Here is a 14,199-nt window from a genome sequence, read left to right as displayed (position 1 = left end):
ATAAGCATCTGAAGGGTACGTGGCATAGTTGCGAGAATAACTTTACAGCAGTGATTGGAAAATTCGATTTCACTGAAGGTTGCTAATGATTCATTATAAACTACAGATTTCGAGACATACATTTCAAAATAAGGATGACGTTAAGTCGTAATGCGTATTAATATGTACTAACAGGTATTCGGGTACTTTTGATATGACAGTATTATGGGTGCATGCATTGATTTCGTCGGCGTATTAGGGTTCCACCTACTTGGAAGTTGCTAAATTAATTCCCAAATATGACACGAAGCCCGTATTTTTTTTATTCGGTTAAACGAATCGTTGTATCAAGAAAAACGTTCGTTGAATGGTGCGCAGGTCTAAGTGGGGGAAGATGGTCATACCTAGGACTCTCCCGTCCATTTTGCAAAATTTGCAATAAAATGATTCAGCCTGCTTCGAATTTTTTTTACATGTCATCTGTCAGTCCTATGTGGTAATGATTCTGTACAGTTTCGAAATAGTCGAGAGAAGGGTTGAACAAACATGGTGTACAACAATCATTTTTTTGTATGGGTTTGCTGTATTTTCGAAGTTTTGTGTCCTCGCCTCATCCTACCTCCTGCTGTAATCACATTACTTTTTCTCCGTCTGTGTGTATTTAGAAGACGAAACAAGTTAAACAGTGTCGACATGCTACTGTTGATTTGTAGAGGGTATTACGAATCACATACAGCGCATCGCAAATCCCGCGGACACGTCGCAGACCTGTCTGCCACGATTTCTTTTTGTCTTTTTAAATTTGCGTGCGATTTTACCAGTAAAGTTATGGAAGGAACTACTCTGCAACACAAAAATTCTGACCGACAGGGAGACGGTCTTTCCGAACGCAGTGGACGAATGCTTCGAGGTTGCCGACAAAAAACAAACGTGCTCGACGACTCCAACGAGTCATACAGTGATCGCCACGAGGGCGGAACTGAAACGAAGGGTGAACCATCTGCCGTAACTGAAGTGTAACTGGAACACATCCTTTCGGAATGAGGGAATTCTCAAAACGCAACTGAACGTGAATTTGGTAAAACATATGGACTCATATACCTCCGGAAATGTATACAAGCTTTCAGGATGGATGGAAATGGTTCAAATGGCTCTGAGCACTATGGGATTTAATTGCTGTGGTCAACAGTCCCCTAGAACTTATAACTACTTAAACCTAACTAACCTAAGGACATCACATACATCCATGCCCGAGGCAGGATTCGAACCTGCGACCGTAGTGGTCACGCGGTTCCAGACTGTAGCGTCTAGAACCGCTCATCCACCCCGGCCGGCGATGGATGGAAATTCGCGTATGCGGTCTACTCGAATACATGGGAGGGGGGGGGGGGGGAGGGGCTGTTTTTAATTGTGGTATGCGCGGTAGTATCTCACAGAGCCTTAACCGCAGAGCTGGACGGAGGTGCGCGCCATCTCGATGATATTGGGCGTGGGGGAACTTGTCGAGGCATCGGTAGCGATGCGCCCAACCCCAGTTGGTCTCACATAGCGCATCTGTCTTCACGCCCACTGCATGTGGGAGGGGGGGGGGGGAGGGGATTGCTGCTGCAGATGGCACTGTCTCATTATATGCAAGCGTTCTGGCACGTGTGGTGTGGCGAAGTCACAGTATGTGTTCCGCAGTACGCAATGTATCACTGCGTAGGGTACGGAAATTTACTTGTTTTATGTGTTTTTAAGCGGCGACTGCACTGTGCGGTATTTGTTTACATGCAGACGCTACATTAGTCGCGAGCTATCCCGGCAGTCTGTGTCCGTAAAATGCAGAGCAGCGGCGGCAGTTGTGAGCTGAAACTGACGTCTTTAGGCTGGGCACATGCGGACACACAAACAGGTCTGCTCCTTCGGCCTATTACGAGTCATGTATAATGTGTTACTGTGTCTGTAAGTGGAGCTGATAGTACGGGGGATAACTTCCTTTATGCGAGACTTAGGCCTGGTGCATGTTTCGTTGTTAGATAAAAAGTCTTTAACGCTAAATATCCGTGTACTTTGTTAGATTACAGAGATGTGATGATAGTATGACCGATGTTACTATCCGATTGTCTTAAAAATCGGGAAAATTAGTCAGGAAACCCATATTTACGTGTATCTTCGTAAAAATTGGAGTAAAATAGCGATAAAACCCATACTTAAATAGATTTTCTTTTAAAAAAGAATAGCAATGAAATAACCATCTCCTTCAAAACCCGGTAAAAATTTCTCACAAAACCGTAAATACCGTTACGTGTTGCAGTGGATAGCGTGTGTGCCGAACATGCATGAAAACTAGGCCTGTACGCTATACTATGCTGGAAATTTGTCATATCATCTGAATTCTGTTTCAGTGATATCCACATTAAGAATGAAAATCTCGGGCGCGCTAAGAACCACTGAGGGTGGTGGTGGGGGTGGGGGGGGGGGGGGGGGGAGGGGGCAAACGACCAATAACAGCTCACTGAGGGCGGTGGATGTCTCATTTGAAACGTCCCCTTAGAAAAATTATTGAATTACTGTGCTGATAAATCTCTTACATTATTTGATTTTCAAACAGCTGAGCAAAACTGAACGTACTCAGACATTACTCTCTTTACCTATTCTGATCAACACTAAACTGACACACAATATTTTTAGCGCAATGCAATCTGACTTTCAAAAATCCCTACAAAGGAGTGGTCCTGGCCAACATTAACCTATACCTTTCACAAATCACTTACCTCACAAAAATCTTCTTTACTCGAACTACTGCAATACAGCGAGCGCCAATACTGCCAGCTAAATAAAAGATTCAAACTACTGAAGGCACTAACTACTGATAGGCATAGTTAGCAAATGAAAGATTTTGATAGAGAACAAACAATATATTTACCTTAATAGTGTTCAAAAGTCATAATATATATAGCAGTTCATAACATCCATTCTTACAAATGTGCTGTTTCTGATGGACACACGTTCAGATCATCCGCTCTCAAAAATCCGCCATCTCACTTCCCCATATCCACCACTGCTGGCGGCTCACCTCCAACTGCGCAACGCTACGCGCTGTTAACGCCAACGGCCCAACACTACAATAGCGAATATTACAACAATGCCACCCAGCCACGGACTGTACACATCACAGCCAGTGATTTTCATATAGAGCGCTACGTGGCGTTACCAATATAAAAACCTAAACAGCCTACTTACACATTTTTTGGATCCTAAATTACCGTCACTAAAAAAGACTGTTATCACTTTAAGCTGAAAACTTTGAACACCTGAGCAAACTTGGACCCCACTAGGCCACCTTCTTGCACATAAATTAATTATCAGGACAGTAGCTGCCCATCAATTATGAACGAAATAAACAAAACGTGCACGCTAAGTGAACAGTTTGTTTACATAAGAACCATTAAATTAGGCCAGCGCAAGTGGCTGTCTAGTTTACTTAAGAAGAACAATGCCCACCATTCAGGTAGAACATACATACCCCCATTGCTTCCATCCTGCAATAGCCCTACAAAGTTTCCGGACAGTTTCTGACCACCCCGTATGCCGTGCCAGATCTGGTCGCAACGCTAGACACGAACAACACTAATGCACGCTGGTGGCTGTTCTACCAGCCACAGAGAATTGCAACTCTTTTACCATTTACGTACCCGCCGGTGCTGTGTGTACTTGTAATGGGATACATCGATGTCCCAGCACGTCTTGTGGGTGCGTCACTTTTTCTGTCAGGCAGTGTGGTGCAGGCAGTACACCAACAGCAGCTGTACTGGTACAGTTCACTCACACTGCACTACCACTTCCTTTGGGAAGAACATCGAGCCTGTCAGTTCCCAAGTGGGTTGGTTGGTTGTTTTTGGGGAAGGAGACCAGACAGCGTGGTCATCGGTCTCATCGGATTAGGGAAGGATGGGGAAGGAAGTCGGCCGTGCCCTTTCAGAGGAACCATCCCGGCATTTGCCTGGAGTGATTTAGGGAAATCACGGAAAACCTAAATCAGGATGGCCGGACGCGGGATTGAACCGTCCCAAGTGGGAAACGTACTCGTACACAAAAATGTAGTCTATTTAAACCAACCCGTAATTAAAATTAAGATCAGATTTTTTATGTTTTCAGACATACTATTGATGCATATACTTCATGTGGAATCCTGAATTTCTGCCTCACGTTTTCCAGGAGGCAAAGGCTTTAAATTTCATATTTGCTATGAGTTAATATGGCAGTAGTAATGTAGAATAACCCATAATCTTATACACAGGAAACACAATGCAGTACGCTACGTTGGAAAGATCACTTATCGAACGAGACCTTTTGGTAATGAATCAATAAAAAAAGAAAACTTTTCAGCGATATCAACACATTGCGAGACACGCAGTAAGTTTGAGTTCATTTTGTGATACGTATCACACTTGTCCTATTAGGTGAAATGTGTACTTATTTGGAAGCAGCGACCATCGTTACACAAAGACGTGAGATCTTCGTCGTAAGTAATAAAAACAATTCAGATCTCATCTTAGAAAGTTGTTTGGAGTGTTTAATTAATTGTTAAGGCAAATTGTAGCACAGTAGTTCTTTTTCTTAAATCGGTTTTTGCTTTAGGGTAGCAAGAATCCAAAGAACTTTCACCACTACGAAAATCAGGCAACATCAAACTCCTAGGATAAGCTATACGTTATTTTGAACGTAAACAGCAATCTGATGATGATTCGAAACCGGTGATCGTGCTATTTGTTGTTGATAAATAGCACCATTAATAGTCGCCGGTAGCTGTTTTTATTTTACTGTAAAACTTAGCCGGCCAAAGTGGCCGAGCGGTACTAGGCGCTACAGTCTGGAACCGCCCGACCGCTACGGTCGCAGGTTCGAATCCTGCCTCGAGCGTGGATGTGTGTGACGTCCTTAGGTTAGTTAGGATTAAGTAGTTCTAAGTTCTAGGGGACTGATGACCTCAGAAGTTAAGTCCCATAGTGCTCAGAGCCATTTGAACCATTTGATTTTGTAAAAATTAATGTTTGAAGTTGTTTCCAGGACGGGAAAATTTCATCCCTTTCAAAGGACGTAATATATACGCGAAACTAAGAATAGATTTTTGACAGGCTTAGAGGCACTATGGTGATCAAGACCATACCTGAATTTGAGACATTTTTTTAAAAGTGGTTTTTGTAGGAGAGAGAGTTAAAAGTTGAAGTGTTGCACTGTAGCGACTGTCTGCAGACACGAGTTTAAACGTCAGATGCTAACTAATTTAAATCAGATTTTTTGCGAAAAGCAGTGCGACTGAAGGATATACGTACGCGCCTGGCCTTACACTGTCCACGTGCGTGTACGCAAATGAAGAGGAACGCGCTGTCCGCCACAAAGCAGTCCCCGCACTCGCTCTGTAGAGCCCACGCGCAGGACGGCAGATCTATTCGGCGCCTCCGTAGAGCCTTTGATAGACCAGGCGTGAGGACCCGGTCAAGGGCCACCCCCACGCACGCACACGCACAAGCACACCGGCTCGCGCGCGCTCGCGGGCGGCTGGAATGGCACGCGGCGCCGTAGCTAACTGTAAAGTCACTTTGTCAGCGACGCGCGACCGCAGAAGTCCGCGCGCCGCGCCGCGCCGACGCGACCACCTCGCGGGTCATTTACGGGACTCAATGAGCGGCGGGCGGGCCGCGATGTTTCACGCGGCGCGCGCGGGCGGCCGCCGTCGCTGCTATGCGGGGTCCGCGGTTCGAGCCCGGCCCGGCGGCGCCGTGTCAGGTCAGGAATGGGCGCGCATTCCGCGCGCGTGCCTCGCGCTCCCAGCGGCGCCCCCGGCCGGCCGCCGGCGCGGTATTTGCAGCCTCGTCCCAGCTCGCGAAAACAATGCCTCTCCCTTGTTTGAGGTGCCAAACGCGCGCCGCCCGACAGGTAGCAAAACGGCGGAGCCGGAATCCCGCGCCGGCGCCGAATGTACTGCCGCGGGTATGTCCGGCTACGGGGCGGGCGCGTATGCTCTCGCCACACGTCACGCAAAACAGAGGACGCGCGAAACAATTATACGGCGGTCTCGTGGTACTTTAGGGTCCTGGAATACCCGCGGCAGCGCTGGAAACTCGATGCTCGAACTGTTGTGCTGTGAGTATCCAGCAAGTAAACTCCATGAGGTCACACAAAATAACTCTGCCGTCCTTTAAAATTACAACACCAGGAAGGAAAGCAAATAGCTAAATTTAAATTGAACACCTCAACTTTATATAACGCGAGGAATCGATGAGAGTTCTAAATCAAGTGTACTGATGTTTCACTTTTGGTGTCAATTTGCAATATACTGATACTGGGTGATCAAAAAGCTTTTGAAAATGTTGACTGGAATACTCTCTTTCAAATTCTGAAGGTGGCAGGGATAAAATACAGGGAGCGAAAGGTTATTTACAATTTGTACAGAAACCAGATTATAAGAGTCGAGGGACATGAAAGGGAAGCAGTGGTTGGGAAGGGGGTGAGACAGGGTTGTAGCCTCTCCCCGATGCTATTCAATCTGTATATTGAGCAAGCAGCAAAGCAAACGAAAGAGAAATTCGGAGTAGGTATTAAAATCCATGGAGAAGAAATAAAAACTTTAAGGTTCGCCGATGACATTGTAATTCCCTCAGAGACAGCAAAGGACCTGGAAGAGCAGCTGAACGGAATGGACAGTCGCTTGAAAGGAGGATATAAGACGAACATCAACAAAAGCAAAACGAGGATAATGGAATGTAGTCGAATTAAGTCGGGTGATGCTGAGGGAAGTAGATTTTGAAATGAGACACTTAAAGTAGTAAAGGAGTTTTGCTATTTGGGGAGCAAAATAACTGATGATGGTCGAAGTAGAGAGGATATAAAATGTAGACTGGCAATGGCAAGGAAAGTGTTTCTGAAGAAGAGAAATTTAAGTGTAAGGAGTCGTTTTTGAAAGTGTTTGTATGGAGTGTAACCATGTATGGAAGTGAAACATGGACGATAAATAGTTTGGACAAGACGAGAATAGAAGCTTTCGAAATGTAGTGCTACAGAAGAATGCTGAAGATTAGATGGGTAGATCACATAACTAATGAGGAGGTATTGAATAGGATTGGGGAGAAGAGGTGTTTGTGGCACAACTTGACTAGAAGAAGGGATCGGTTGGTATGGCATGTTCTGAGGCATCAAGGGATCACCAATTTAGTATTGGAGGGCAGCGTGGAGGGTAAAAATCGTAGAGGGAGACCAAAAGATGAATACACTAAGCAGATTCAGAAGGATGTAGGCTCCAGTAGGTACTGGGAGATGAAGAAGCTTGCACAGGATAGAGTAGCATGGAGAGCTCCATCAAACCAGTCTCAGGACTGAAGACCACAACAACAACAACGGGTGATCAAAAAGTCAGTATAAATTTGAAAACTGAATAAATCACGAAATAATGTAGATGGAGAGGTAGAAATTGACACACATACTGGGAATGACATGGAGTTTTATTAGAACCAAAAAAATTCAAAAGTTCAACAAATGTCCGACAGATGGCGCTTCAGCTGATCAGAATAGCAATAATTAGCATAACAAAGTAAGACAAAGCAATGACGATGTTCTTTACAGGAAATGCTCAATATATCCACCATCATTCCTCAACAATAGCTGTAGTGGAGGAACAATGTTGTGGATAGCACTGTAAAGCATGTCCGGAGTTAAGGTGAGGCATTGGCGTCGGATGTTGTCTTTCAGCATCCCTAGAGATGTCGGTCGATCACGATACACTTGCGACTTCAGATAACCCCAAAGCCAATAATCGCACGGACTGAGGTCTGGGGACCTGGGAGGTCAAGCATGACGGAAGTGGCGGCAGAGCACACGATCGTCACCAAACGACGCGCGCAAGAAATCTTTCACGCGTATAGCAATATGGGGTGGTTCTAATAAAACCAAATGTCATTCCAAGCATATGTGTCAATTGTTACCTATCTATTTACATTATACCGTGGTTTATTAAGTTTTCAAATTTATACTGATTTTTTGATCACCCCATGTATAGCGAATCACAGGAACTGGACCAAGAACAAGATGATAAGTTATTACGCGCGTGCGGAGGAATCAGTTTTTTCACACTTATTAAGTGTGTGAAATGGAGAAGTATCCAATTATAAGTACTATCCACTCTACTCTGTAAAATTAAAATGTGTTTTCTTCATAGTAAATTGGAAGGTGTCTGCTCTGGTGTAACAGAGGGCTTGAAGCTTTAACGTGACCAGGATAAACACATGTACGAATAAGATGCGCACATACGCACACACGCAAGGTTTCTCACGAGACATGAACGAGCCCCGCTCTCTCCCATCTCAGTATTTCGCAAATTGTTGACGTTTTCGAAAATGACTTCCGGGGAACCATACCGCCAAATGGGTCGAGCATTTTGTTCCACTCTTCAACACTTCTGTATTAGATATATGCTAAAATACGGGAAACGAAACAGGAAGTTCTATAACGATTTCAGAGATCATTAAAGGAGTAATACGACATAAAATCTATTTAGAGTTTGCTACGTAAACTGCACAAACAATATGTTAACATACACACTTTATTCTCATTCGTAAGTATTAAAAGAATGTACTTCCATTTAGTGAGAGAGCTTTCGGCAAGCCCAGGAGACGCACTGACCAATTCGTGTAGGTGATAAGAGGGACATGAAGTAGAAGCGAATACGCTCTGGACTCGACTGAAGGTGAGCTAGCTACTGTTTCGGCACTCTCCATTTACGTTTCCCGCATTTTCACAATTGCAACGAATCCCTTCAAGGAAACAGGACAGGTATTCTTCCAATAATGCAGCTGCCGAAGCTTCCATAGTATCTTTCAAGAAGGTCAGTGAGATTCTGTTGATGTAGTTCCCAATAGACAATGATATGATAACCAGTTCACAACAAAAATCCAAAAGAATTATATGTTTTATTGTGTCTCAGTGTGACCTCTATCTTGATAAAGAAAGTACACTTCCTGTCTAGTCAGTACCAGTCTTGTAGGTCATGGATGCAAATACTGAGCTCGAAGTCACGGACTACCTCATGGTTCCCATTACTCAAAGTCTAAACAGTAGAAGACTGTCGAGAGGAGGTGAAACCGTCACATCACCTGTCACTTCCCTTAAACCACATGATAAATCCAACGGCTCCAAAAAAATTGTTCAAATGGCTCTGAGCACTATGGGACTTAACATCTGAGGTCGTCAGTCCCCTAGAACTTAGAACTACTTAAACCTAACTAACCTATCACACACATCCATGCCCGAGGCAGGATTCGAACCTGCGACCATAACAGCAGCGCGGTTCCGGACTGAAGCGCCCAGAACCACTCGGCCAAAAAATAGATTGAATTATTATTATTATTATTATTATCGTTAATTCCCCATTAAGGAGAGCGTTAAAACACAATCAATATTCACAATGACAATTTGGTACATAAATTGGTACATTTCAAATTCATGGCACTTTTTTCTGTCTCTTTCTTTTGTCTTCCCAAAAACCTTTCATAAATTCACTGTGTTTCTTCTTCCTCTCTTCTGTCCACTTCTTTCCTGGTTTCTTCTCTTTTGGTGTTTCTTCGAATTTCTGTTTGTTGATTTTTTCTCTGTATTTTCCTCTGTTTGATATTTCTTCTGTGGAGATGTTTAGATTTTTGAGGTCTTCCATGGTTTCCTTTACCCAGTTAGTTTTCACCTTATTCGTCACCACTATGTTAAAAATCTTCTTGGTCAGCCTATTTTCATTCATCCTATGAATGTGCCCATAGAATTTTGCCCTTCTTTTTCTGATATTGTCTGTAATTGTCTCTGCCTGTTTGTACAATTCCTTTGTTGGTCTCTTTATCCAGATCCCCTGTCTCTGAACTGGCCCATAGATCTTTCTCAGAATCTTCCTCTCTTGCTTTTCCATTTCCTTGATTTTAGTTCTTCCTCTGATTACTGTTGTTTCTGAGGCATACAAGGCCTCAGGTAAGACTACTGTTTTGTAATGTCTTAATTTGGCATTGACAGAAATATTTCTTTTATTGTAATGGTTCCAGGTAAGTCTGTATGCTTTTTGTAGTTTTGTAACCCTTTCTTCATTGGCTGTTGAATTCAGTCCTGTTTTCTGTATAATCTCTCCCAGGTATTTGAAACTTTCTACTTGTGTTATCTTTCCGTACTTTGTTATCAATGGGCTTCTGTCTGCAGATTTTGTGTCCACGTACTGGGTTTTTTCATATGATATTTGTAGTCCTGTTCTGGCTGCGATTTCATGCAATATCTCTAGGGCTTCTCTGGCTTCTTTTCTGTCATTTGTAATGATGGCTATATCGTCGGCAAAGGCCAGACATTTTATGTTGACCGTTCTATTTTTCTCTCTCCCCATCTTTACCCCATTGACTCCTTTGTCCCACATCCCGATAATTTTCTCTAAAACAGCGTTAAATAAAATGGGTGACAGGCCATCTCCCTGTCTCACTCCTGTCTTGATTTCGAAAGATTCTGAGATCTCGCCCATGAACTTCACTTTTGACTTTGTATTTGTTAATGTTTCTTGAATTAGTTTTCTGGTCTTATTGTCTACCTTCATTTTTTCTAGTGTATTAAAAGTGTTTCTCTATCTATGGAATCGTAAGCCTTCTTGAAATCAACAAATGTTACTGTGGTGTTTCTGGACTTTCTCGTTGTTAATAATGTTCTCAGACACCAGATCTGCTCACTGCATGATCTTCCCTTCCTGAACCCTCCTTGGTATTCTCCGATCTGTGGATCTATCTGAGGTTCTAGGCGATTTAACAGAGCTTTTGATAGAATTTTGTATGCCACCGGCAGTAACGAAATCCCTCTATAGTTATTAGGATCTGTTTTGTCTCCTTTCTTATGGAGGGGGTGTATTAGGGCTGACTTCCATTCTTCTGGTATCTTTTCTGTTTCCCAGATGTTTTTGATTACACTATGAATTTTGGGTGTAATTTTTTCATGGTCTAATTTCCAGATTTCTGCAATCAGTCCATCTTCTCCTGGTGCTCTATTATTTTTCAAGGATTTTATTATTTTCATGATTTCTTCATATGTTGGGGGTTCGGAGTCCCGGTTGGGTTCTGGTTTCGTAAACTGTAATCTCTGCTTTGGTTTATCACAGTTAAGTAACGTGTCAAAGTATCTGGCTAATATTTCACAGTTTTTCTTCGGATTTGTCTCCAGTGGTCCATCTTGTCTTTTGAAGCATAAGCTTGGTGGCTGATATCCTGTCAAATTTTCTCGGAATACTCTGTAAAAATTTCGTGTGTTGTTTCTGGTGAAGTCTTCTTCTATCTCCTTCAACCTGCTGTTTTCGTAACCTCTTTTTTCTCTTCGGATTATTTTTGAAGTGTTTTTCTGTATCCTGTTGAAGTCTTCCCATTTTTCTTGTGTTTTATGGCTGTTAAATTTTTTCCAGGCTTGTATTCTGTCTTCTATGGCCCTGTCGCATGTCATGTTCCACCATCGGTGTTTCCTTTTTCTTGGTGGCTGCCCCAATTTTATCAGTTCTTTTATTTTTTCTGACAGTTCTGTCCAGTTGTTGCTGTTGATTTTCGTAATTTCTTCTATTATTTCTTTCTTGTTTATTTGTAGGTACTCTGGATCTGTTCTGAAAGATCTGTTGGTTCTCTTGATTTGTCTATTGGGTATAAATTTTACTTTAATTTGGAGAAGGTGATGATCAGATTCGAAAACTCCTTTCCTTGTTCTTACGTTCATTATTTCTCTGGTGTTTTTTGTGGATATTGCTACGTGGTCTATCTGAAATTCTCCTAGAGCATGGTTGGGGGATTTCCAAGTTACAAGTTTTCTGTGTGGTTTCTGGAATTGCGTTGACATGATTTTCAGATCAAAATTTCTGCAGAAGTTTATCAAGTTCTCTCCATTTTTGTTTGTTCTCATGTGGGGCGTGTGTTTCCCTGTCGTGTCTCGGAATTTTCTTTCCTTGCCTAACTGGGCATTGAAGTCTCCTAGTAACACTTTTATGTGATTCTTGGGGATTTTGCTGGTAGTTTCTACCAGATCTTCCCAGAATTCCTCAATCATCTCTGGGTTCTTCTTGTTATAATTGTTTGAATTGATTGAATTAATAAATAAATAAATATCTGTGAGTAAATTCTAGAAAAAAGAGTTAACTGAGGTAACTGAAAATACCACACAAACAGAAAAAGCTTAATTGCTCGGAGGCTTATTTCAGTGCAATTATTTCTTAAAGAATACCTTCAAAGAATAATTCATTGTAATAAACTCAAGAGTCATACCCATTACATGGATATTCCAGGGTTTAATCAGCGACATGAACCAAATTGTACCTCTAACGAGAGAAAGAGGTGTGTCAACAGGCCTCGGAAGGCCCAGAGGTACTGACCGACCGCCGTGTCATCCTCAGCCATTGGTATCACTGGAAGCGGATATGGAGGGGCATGTGTTGAGCACGCTCCTCTCCCGACCGTAGACAGTTTTCGAGAACGGAGCCGCTACTTCTCAGACAAGTAGGTCCTCAGTTGGCCTCACAAGGGCTGAGAGCTCCCCATTGGTCAACAGCGCTCAGCAGACCGGACGGTCACCTATCGAAGCGCTAGCCAAGCCCAACAGCGCTTAACTTTGGTGATCTGAGGGGAACCGGTGTTATCACTGCGGCAAGGCCGTTGGCGTGGCTATATAAAGAAGGAACTCTCTTAGATGGAGGTGATGGCTATGATGATAAATATGATTATTATGATATTTCTCTGAGAATACACTCACTGCCGGCCGCGGTTCTAGGCGCTCCAGTGCGGAGCCGCGCTGCTGCTACGGTCGCAGGTTCGAATCCCGCCTCGGGCATGGATGTGTGTGATTTCTTTAGTTTAGTTAGGATTAAGTAGTTCTAAGTTCTAGGGGACTGATGATCACAGCAGTTGAGTCCCATAGTGCTCAGAACCATTTGAACCAATACACTCACCGATGCGTTCCAGCAAGTAGCAGTAAATCTTCAGTGCCCCATCGATATAAGTATACGCAGCACAACAGTAAAGCAGTTGTTCCTTACTTACTCTGACGGGCACTGTCGTAGCATTTTGTCGTACGCAATGGGTTTCCAATCGATACCACTTTTTGCTACTCTGATTCCTGGACGGTTCATGCCAAAACGTTGAGGGTTTCATGGCCACATGACGATTGCCTATTGGTTTCTGTCTCTGCATCTTTGTCCGCCTGCTTAGCTGAGTGGTAACGCGACTGGCTCCCATGCAGCGAGCTCGGGTTCGACTCCCGGCCGGGTAGGAGACTTTCTCCACTCGTCGACTGGGTGTTGTGTCGTTCTCATCATTATCGACACGCAAGTCGCCCAGTGTGGTTTCACCTGAAATGAGGCTTGCAACCCGGAGCCCGAACTGCACCGGTCAGGGACCTCCCCGCCAACAATTTTACACGATCATTTCATTTTTTTCTGGATATTTGGCCGGATCTGTTTAATGATTTCGTGGCACGTCAGTCACTGATTGCTGATGGGTACCTCATTATTTTCCCGCTCTTATCTTGAATTTTTTAGGAGAGTACAAGGCTTAATCTCCCATGAATAGGGCTTCAGATTGTCTTGTGAAGAAATGAGTGCATCCAGACATTCACCCGGTCCATACAGCATAACTGTGCTTGAGGAATTCACCTCCCTACACGCAGGTCTTAAAACGGACTACCATGGCGCTGCTCAGACACCGTGAGGAAATTCGTGGTCCTTCCCTGCAGATCATGTTAGCCCATCAAATGTGTCTTGCCAGAAAACGCGTTTAGCGCAAATCAATAATTTGAAGGTGGCTAGCAGCTGATACCGCCAACCTCTTGCGCGTTAAGATGCTTCCGCAAGACAAGAAATTTCTACCGGGTTCTCCTGTGTTCACGTAAATGAAGAGAAGTTCTCGCTGGTCTCTGTGGCAATGGATGGGTGCCAGTCCTTCCACACAGAGAAAAAAACTGGGAATTTAGTTTAGAAATAAATAATTTTGGGCACTTGCCGTCCCCCCGTGGAGGGAGAGGGAGACTTCCGGCCTGCCACACATGAGAGGGGCCGGGGGCTGACGACCTCAGATGTTAAGTCTCACAGTGCTTAGAGCCAATTTGCCAGAAAGTAATAAATGGGAATACATTGGAAAATCAAACGTTAAGTGACAACAATATACTTGATCTGACACAACCACAGATCCACCAGGTCCGTTAGGG

At 43.6% G+C, this 14,199-nt stretch overlaps 1 protein-coding gene across 1 annotated transcript in view; it reads left to right on the top strand.

Annotated features, from left to right (window-relative positions):
• Window positions 1-14,199, top strand: part of LOC124613839 (LIM/homeobox protein Lhx3-like) — a 159,469-nt gene that overhangs the window by 21,959 nt on the left and 123,311 nt on the right. The window lies entirely within an intron of this gene.

The sequence above is a fragment of the Schistocerca americana genome, chromosome 4 (assembly GCF_021461395.2).
Source record: "Schistocerca americana isolate TAMUIC-IGC-003095 chromosome 4, iqSchAmer2.1, whole genome shotgun sequence".
Taxonomy (NCBI): Eukaryota; Metazoa; Arthropoda; class Insecta; order Orthoptera; family Acrididae; genus Schistocerca; species Schistocerca americana.
The sequence above is the reverse complement of the archived record's forward strand: the minus strand, read 5'-3'. Positions and strand labels throughout refer to the sequence as shown.